The sequence below is a fragment of the Physcomitrium patens genome, chromosome 9 (assembly GCF_059467195.1).
Source record: "Physcomitrium patens ecotype Gransden chromosome 9, ASM5946719v1, whole genome shotgun sequence".
In the NCBI taxonomy this organism is placed as follows: Eukaryota; Viridiplantae; Streptophyta; class Bryopsida; order Funariales; family Funariaceae; genus Physcomitrium; species Physcomitrium patens.
The window spans coordinates 8,765,388-8,775,208 of record NC_143418.1 but is presented as its reverse complement, the minus strand read 5'-3'; positions in this window follow the sequence as shown (position 1 = coordinate 8,775,208).

Sequence of the window (9,821 nt, the reverse complement as noted above, 5' to 3'; positions counted from 1 at the left end):
GAGGTAAAACTCAAAGGTTATAGGTTTATGAAGTAGCCAAAGTAAAGAAGAAAAATACTACAAAATACATCAAATTTGTAAAGAGACAATATATATTCTTAATTTCTAAAGTTCCTACTATTATCTTACCTTCTTAACTCCAAAACTGCCAAAAAATACCTCTTTGAAGAAAATGACTTCCAAATTTTTTTAGCATTTTCAATATTTTCAACCACAAGATCTTATTCCTAACTTATATTAGGATTAATCTATTATATCTTAGGTAATGAGGTTATTGCATGTCAAAGATTGTAACATTTAAAGTTGAAAGAAAAGTATTTATTGGTATTGCCCAAAAGGCATAGTGAGACTTATACTAGGGACAATTCCTACTTGTGACTTTGAACTTTTTAGGAGATTTTTTTTTTCAAAGATGTTCTCATATTGAACATATGGATGTAAAATTTTAGAGCAAGGAGACATTTATAGCACCTTCAACTAATATTTTTTTAAGAAGTAGGTAGTTGAAAAACTAGTAACAAAGAAATTGTTTCAAAAAATCATATTGTTTTCAAAAAACTTTATTAAAAAAACTGATGATGGATAGAAACACTTTTATATGTTTTAGAAGGAGAAAAAAAATTAAATATTAAAAACTAAATTGATATGGATTATAGAAGGTCATACATAACCATTAGCTTTAAAATGTATTTAGTAGCTTTATATTGCACCAATATTAGACTTGTTACCATATATTATTGTTATTATGTAGCTTTCAAAATTGTCCACTATTATAGCCATCATGTAATTTGAACATGCCCCTATATAAATTACCCAAGTTATCAAGGACATGAATCTTAAAGAAAAAAAACCTCAATACACTCTTACGTCACTCAAAAAGACTAAAAAATCACTTGAAGATGATATATTATTAAACTAAAATGGCTATTACTAAAGACAAGAAGACTAGAAAGTCTTAAATAAGACTAAAGACTTAAAAGACATTAATAAGAGTAAAGGCTTCACTCTTGCTTTTATATATACTCTTAACTAAAAGCTATGGTGAAATAAGATCAAACTATTTTAAAAATCTATGATCCTTATAATCTACAACAACATAAATTCCATCACAATGTAGGATAGATCAGACTATATATGTATATATAAATAAAATAAAATTGAATAGGAAGATGAAAAACCAAACTTTATTAAAAGAAAGGGTTTGAAGCCATATCTGACCAATGGCCTACATGGCCTTCGTTAGTCCTATTTATACTTTGTCCAATCATCCAAGAACTTTCTAAAATATTCCTAATGGTGGACCTTACTTAGATAACCACCCTAAACTCTTTTTAGAATGTTCTATAGTAGGCTCTATCTAAATAATCACCGTAAGATCTTTCTAGAATATTCTTTGGTGGATCTTACGTAGCCCAATAACCTATCCAAATTCAAAAAAATTCTATAAAATTTTCAAACATCGCTTCAACTATCTATTCCTATGCATCAATAATATAAATATCTTATCTATATCTAATTATAGTTAATCATTCTCTACTAATGGAAAACGTCCTTGTTTCACTTCCAATGGTGTTTCCAAATTTTTTTTTGGCAATGAGTGAGGTTTTGTACAAGTTTCAACATTGCATCATAGATAGGATAACCATTCTAAAGGACTTTGTACTAAAGTTGTAGTCGTCTACTGCCACTGCAAAAGTAGCACTGCTCCAAAATGTTATCTACTTCATATTCTTATTGATCATCAACTACAACTAGTGGTGGTCGTAGTTGGTATTGGTCCAAAAAATGCCTTGGCTTGGTATGAAATTCCTTGAGTTCCAAATATAGAAGACTAGATGGGCTTGAATATGTGACAAAAGCTTGAGGCAGTCTGTGACATTAGAAATCACTATAGAAATGTGAAAAGTTCCAAGCTATTGAGGTACTAGTTTATAGATTTGAATTGATGTAACAAGTTACAAATTGGCATTGAAGAGTAACACTTGATTAACCTCCTAGAAGATCTTGTATTACTGATGGTTATCTGTATATTGCTTCTATCAAATCTGTGTAGTAAAGAAGTAGTGCCATGCCTCCTATAAGGCCATTGTAAGCCATTGTATAAATTCCTTTGTTGTTAGATTATTGGTGTCAATGAGTTGATGAAGAGTTGTTGGCATAATCGGATGTTGACTGGTGTTAAAGAAGAATGATAAATGATGGATACTTGCTTGAATACTACCATTGTAAGCAAACTCCAAGGACATCAAATATTCATCCCAATCATTATAATGAACAACCAAAAATACCTTTAATATATCCTCCAAGGTTTAATTTGCATGCTTTGTTTGTCCATCTGTTTGGAGATGGAAGACTATATACATAACAAGTCATGTGTCTAATAGCTTAAGCAAGACTTGCTAAAAGCTTCTCATGAAGTATTGATCCCAATCTAAAATGATGGGATAAGATAATCTACAGTGACAAAAAATAATATCGAAGAAGACTCATACAAGTGCTAAAACATTAATATTTCAGTACATTATGGCCAAATGAAGTTGTTTTGAGAATCAGTCTACAAAGATAGCAACAAAGATATGATTGTGAGGTATGTGCAACAAATACGTAATAAGATCCATAATTATTTACTCCCAACGTTCCATACGTAGTAGAATTGGCTGTAATAGTTTAGAAGATGCTACATTGCAAGCTTTGTTATATTGCCATGACTTGCAAGAGCTTATAAAAGGTCAAATATTACAATCCAAACCTGCCCAAAATCATATCCTTGAGATCCGTTCTAGAGTCTTCTCACGTCCTAGATGTCCAGATATTGGAATGTCATGTCTCTCTTGAAGTGTATGCATTTGAAGTATAGTATTTTTAAGTACATAAATTTGCTTCTTGAAATAGAACAAACCATTACTAAGACTATAATCTTAATATTATACATTGCCCACCTTCAATCGATTGCTAATTATCTTGAAATAAACATTCCAATATATAGCTTCTTTTCATTCTACCTCTCTAGTTTGGTTTGAAATGACACTACTATTGTCAGCAATTTCTGTCTTATTTCTCGATTCAACCTTCAAGTCTGATCTCTGTGATAAGCTATCTCATATAATGTGTTGTTGCCCTTGTTTATACTCAAGCTAAATATTGAAAAGCTACAACTATTCTTCTCAATGACAATTTTATGATTTCATATTTTCTAAATACAAATTGTATAGCAAGTCTCGATAGTTAGTTCAAATAATCACTTATTTTTCTTACAAATAGTATTGCAACACTTTTGTGATATATATAATTACTAATTATTCTTAATTATATGCAAAGTAATTGTGCTTTATCCTTTTGAGCTTGCATAATTTATATGCCATAGATTGAAAGTCCCAATTTAAGTATTGTTGAAAGACTGCTCCAATAGCAAAATCGGAAGCATCAATATTAAGTGTACAGAAAAAGTTGAGATGATACAATTGTAATATTGGAGCAGTAATGAATGTCTCCTTCAATCAATCAAAGGGACTTTGCTGCTCCAATTTCTATACAAATGGAGCACCCTTCTCCAATAGGCTTCTCAATGAAGCAACAATGTGTGCAAATTGTCAAACAAAACAGTGATAATATCTAGTAAGATCTAAGAATGAAAAAACTTCAGAAGTATCTTTGAAGGTTGGCTAATCTTCCACTGCTTTTACCTTATCTTATTCCATGTGCATACCTTTAGAGGACACTACATGTCTCAAAAAAGTAATGTATAATTTCCAAAATTTATACTTTGATTGCTTATAATAAAAAAAACTATCTTGCAATCGGTACAATACTTTTCATAGATGTTGCTCATACTCCTCAAAGATTTTACTATATACTAGAATATCATTAATGAAGACAACTACATACTTATTCAAAAAGTCCCAAAACAATCTATTCATGTGACTCATGAAGGAGATTGGAGCCATGGCATATCAAGGATAAGATCATATCTTAGCTTTGTTATCTTAAACTTCTCTCTTAAGACATATGTGTCACTCAACCTTAAGGTTTCTTCATCACATTTCTTATTCAATATGTTTTTTCAATCATCTGTAAGATATATATTTCTTCTTTTGATTACATTAATTTTAATTTTAAGTCAAATTGTAATTTTAATTGAGATGTAATTTTTTATAGAGCTACAATCTACAAGCATTCAACATGGTTTTCCTCTTAATCATCTTGTTAGATACACTAGTTGATTCTTTTTATAATTATCCAAGGCCATGTTGTTTGTCTTTGAAAAACATCAAATATCCCTAGTACTCATCCTCAACATCTTTATTAAGGAGCCTCATTTTTCTCTTCCATCTTGTTATTGATTTGTAAGTCTAAAGATTGAGAACCTGCTTTGATTTGTTGATGCTTAAATTTTGATATTTTGAATAATTTCCAATATAATGGTCTAGTTCTCAATAATAGAAATATTATTCTTTCTGTGCCAATATTTGTCATCTTTGTGGTATCAATAATCCTTGTAGGGCATCAATCTCTATTGGTATTGATTGTTGTAAATAATAGAAGTAGTAAGAAAAAGAGCAAAAGAAGTAGAATACAAAAATAAGTGAAACAAGTGCAATCAAGCAATTATATACTACAAAACTAGTGGCTTCTCTTATCCTTCTAACTACCTTTAAGGTGCTACAACCCATATGTGACTTATGTACCCCCCTTCTTATAAGGACTACATTAGCTGCTAGTCCTGCTATTTTCTACTAGTAAAACCAATATTTTTATATTTTTGACTTTAATATGGTGTTTAAAAACATCCAATTAGCTTAAGAACCTTGAATGGCCTTTAAATCTTGCTACATTTCTTCATAATGGCTCCTAAGGTAGTAAAACTTATTTTTATCAAAGTCTTAGAAATTGCTCTAAAAATTCATTAATTTTTAAAAATAAATTCTAAATAAAATTTAAAATTTTTAAAAATATTTTTATAATATTAATATAAATTTAAAGCTATATTTTCTTATCTTGATAATTTTTATAGTAATAAAATCGATTTAAATCCACTATAACTCCTACTTTTTAATTAACTAATTAAAAAGATATGAGGTTCTTTCTCATGCTTCTTCTAACTACTAACTAACATTTATAGTTTTTTTATAAGTAATAAATATAGATATAAGGCCAATTTAAATGTTGATCTTAATAAATAATCTTTAATACTCAATAATAAATAAAAATATTAAACCAACTAAGATAATTTCCTCCAAAACTTACTTAAACTCCATTTATATAACTAACATTCTAATTTCTATTTGTCTAAAGATTTCTACACTACTCATCTTATATTATGGTTTTAAGTACTCTAAATACATCTTTTTATTCTAAAATAATTAGTGAGGTCATTTGAAGACTCACACTTTGAACTTGATGTTGCCACTAAATGACTATTGCATCTCTCAAATAGCTCATTGCATACATAATTCCTTCAATGATGTTTGCCCCACATAATTGGAAATATTTTTGCATGCTAAAGAGTCATTGGCATACATCTTTTTATCTTAAAATCCTAGAGTATGTATCAAGCTTATTCAATTTCAACCTAGCAAATGCTGACTTTCTTGTTTTAGAAGCTTCTATTTGCCTTTAGAGAGTAGCAGTTTGATCTAAGAAGTGTTGTATCTAAGCCTTCATTTGAGATTGCTTTGCCATATCTTCCATGCTACAATTTTCTTGTTGGACTCTACTATTATAATGCCTTCTCTCTTTCTAGCTCACTTCTTAAGAGTAGCTTGTAATAGCCTCAATTTAATATCCAATGTGACTATAATAATTGACCTTGAACTAAATAGTGGCTATCGACATGCTACCAAAAAACAATCTAATACTTACTATGATATCAATGAAACATGACCAAATTATTTCAAAAATTTAAGATTCTTTTAATCCATAATAATGTAAATCTCATCATAATATTGAATAAAGCAAATTATAATAAAAAATAGAAAAAAAATTAAACAAAAAGATGTAATATTAAACTTTATTAGGAAAAATGATCCAAAGCTATACCTAATCAACAACCCAAATGGCCCTAGCTACTCCTATTTATACTTTGTTCAACTATATTGGAACTTTCTAGAATGTTCTTAATGGTGGATTCCATCTAAATAATCTCCTTAGCTCTTTCTAGAATATTTTATGGTGGATCCCATCTAGATAATTATCCTAAGCTCTTTCTAGAATGTTTCATAGAGGATCTTACATAGTCCTCTAATCTAGCTATAATTTTAGAAACTTCTATAAATATCTCAAATATAATTCTATGTATTTATTTCAATGCATCAACAATACAAATATCTTATCTATAATCTATTACATATGTGGTGATGTCCTATAGGATCTCCAAAATATTTTGACTTTTCATGATATGTATCTTAACTTATAAGGCAATATACATATAGATTACATAATTAGCTTTTTTTGTAAGCTATCAACATACAATTAACTTATTAACAAATTTTCTAACCTATTAATCAACTATAAATACATGTAAAGTCAAATTAGCATCTATGAAGCTTTTAAAAAGCTTTTAGAAAGATTTCTAAAAAATATTATGAAATAAATTTATTTCTATTTATTTCTATTTAATTATATAGATAAATATTAGAATAAGTATATATATCCAAGACATTACTTCCTTTTTTAGGAAAGATTTTCACAAAAAGAAGTCATCATCTTTCATGGATCTTGCAATTCTTCATCTTTATTTAATGGATATCATTGATAAAAAGCCTCAACCTTCTTTATTGCACTTATAAGATTCTTTGATAGGTCTCATGTATATTCACTACTATCATATCTAAGCCAATGAACAAGATATTCTAACCTATTTTGACAACACCTTGAATCTAAGACTTCTTTTATTTCAAACTCTTGATTATTATCCATTTTTATAAAAAGAGGTGGCATTTGTCTTCTTTCGAAGATATTCATTGTCTTATATAGCTAAAAAAACACATGGAATACCTAATAGATCTTTATAGACTTTGGTAGATATAATCAATAACAACATACTTGATTTGTTCACAAATAAGAAAAGGTCCAAGCCTACAATAGTCTGACTTGTCCTAAAAATAAGTAGTTTTGATATTGTCACAAAGTAGCTATATCTTGCCATTCAAATTGAATTGTGGTTGTTCCTTGCTATAAGCATTCATGTTGATCTTTTTTCATTCTTGAGCTTTCTTTAACTATACCTTCATTGTTACATATAGCTCTAATAAATGATTCACCAAAACTTTTGTAGCAAGATTATGAACTTTTGAAAAGTCAAAAGTATCAAGTTATAGATAATAATCATTATTGATAAAAAAAAAAGATATTTTTTGAATAGAAGAATATATCAAATTATTATATACAAACTTTATCAATGGCAAAAAAAATTTTAATCATCTTAATGATAATTGATAGTATAACTCAAATACTACTCAAGAATTTGATTCACCTATTTTGTTTGTCCATCAATTTGAAGATAGAAAGCTAAAAATACCTTCATATCTAACTTTAGAATCTTAAAAAGAATTTCTAAAATCTTAATATAAATTTAATTTTCTTATTTAATATAATATCATTGGATAATCCATGATAGTAATAGATGTTGTTAAGAAAAAACTTAGAAATTTTTTCATATATCATAGATTTTTTACATTGTATAAAATAAGCCATATTAATAAAATAATCTACTATTATAAATATAAAATCATACAAACCTAAGACTAAAAGATTTATAATAAAATCCATGAAAACAAAAGACTATGATTGTTTTGAAATAGATAATGGCTAAAAAAGTCTATAAGGTTGATGGTGACAAGTTTTGGATTTTGAACAAATATCACATGATTGTACAAAGTCTTTTATTGCCTTCTCTATTTGAGGCCACTAAAAATTTCTTGATATTAGCTCCAAAATCTTATTGTATACAAAATATTTAATTGTTGAAAAGTCATGATAAGCTTGAAGAATATGTAATAGGTGACAAATTTATGTAAATTTGTCTTCTATTCCCATTTGTGAAATACTTGCACTCAAAGCAAAATTTTCCATGAAAAATGCCTTGAAGAAGTCAACATGATATAAAATTGGTGTAGAAGTAAATTTCTTCTTTAAAACATCAAATAATGCTATGCCTTCTTTACTCTACTTAACTTTTTCTTTATAAGTCAAATATATATGTGGAGCTACAATTTAAGAGAAATTCTTTATGAAGCTCTGATAGTAATTAACAAAGTTCAAAAAATATTGCATATTTCTTACTGTTCTTAAAATCTTCCAATCTATGATAGTTTGGACTTTTTTTTGAATCCATCATTAGTTCTTTGTTGAAAGTGATGTATCTTAAGAATTCAACTTGAATAGTGTGCAATACACACTTTTTTAACTTGGCATATAATCCTGCATCTCTAAATTTTTGTAATATATAAAAAACATGAAATTCATATTTTATTTTTATTTTTAGAGTTTATTAAGATATTGTCCAAATAATAGATGATAAAATTATCAAGAAATTAAAAAGATATTATTCATTAGATGTTGAAAAGCTACTAGTGCATTCATGAATCTAAAAGATATGAAAATATATTCAAAATGTCCATATTTGGTTTAAAATATAATTTTTTATTCATCTCTTTTTTTAATGTATATCAAATTATAAGCTATTTATATTCGATTTTTTTTATAGATCTTTACTTCATTCAATTGATCAAGAAGTCTTAATATCAAAAATAAAGGTTATCTATTTTTGATGGTGAGCTCGTTAATTCTTCAATAGTCTATGTACATTTATAGAGATCTATTATTTTTCTTTATAAATAAAATAGAATCTCTTGCTGGAGGTTTTGAATGGCATATTAAGTTTTTACCTAAATTTTCATAAATATATTCTTTTACTATAGCCAACTTATTTTGTCATAAGTTATAGATTGATGCAAATGGTGGTTGAGCTCCTTCTAGCAGATCAATTGAACAATTATAAAGTCAATGTGTTGAAAGAATATCTACATTATTCTTTTCAAAAAAAACCTTTAAAATCTTGATATTGGTTAGGAATGCCACATAACATCTTCTCACTATCAGAAATAGACATGGCATATATAGCAAAAGATGATTTTTTTTTGAAGCATGTATAAAAACTCTTGTTCCTACAAGTAAAGGTTTGGATATATTAAACTTATGTATTTCTACTAGACTAATGGGATTTTGGATTAAATCTTTAAAAAAAATAAAAAAATAAAAAAAATAAGATTACAAGAAATCCAATCTATTTAAAGATTATATTTTATTAATTATAATAATTATAAAATAAATAGATTGGAAGGATATCTTATCACATTAGATATTACAACACTATTATGATCTTTAATTGCTACATCCAAAGGAACAGTCTCATAGATAATATCTCTAGAAGACAATAAATAATTATCCATGACTTCTACACATATGGATTTAGTTTTCTTGATTAAAGATATTTTTTATTTTTTAACAAAGTTTTTATCTATAAAACAAGCTCAGGTCCTTGAATATAATAATGTAAAGACTTTGTGATTTTTAGGTCCTAAACACATATTTATTGTAAAACAAGATGAAAGATTTGATGAGAGAATAGGATCTTTACTTGGTATTGCACATGATTCTAGCGCATGGTCACTATTATAATTGAAAAAACTTGTTTTTTGACACATTATCTTTTTTAGCAATTATAGCATTCATTTTATGATTGCATTACTTCTTTGGATAATATTGAATAATGTGCTTAACTTCTCCACAATATTAGCAAAAACCTTCTTAACGACGTTGAG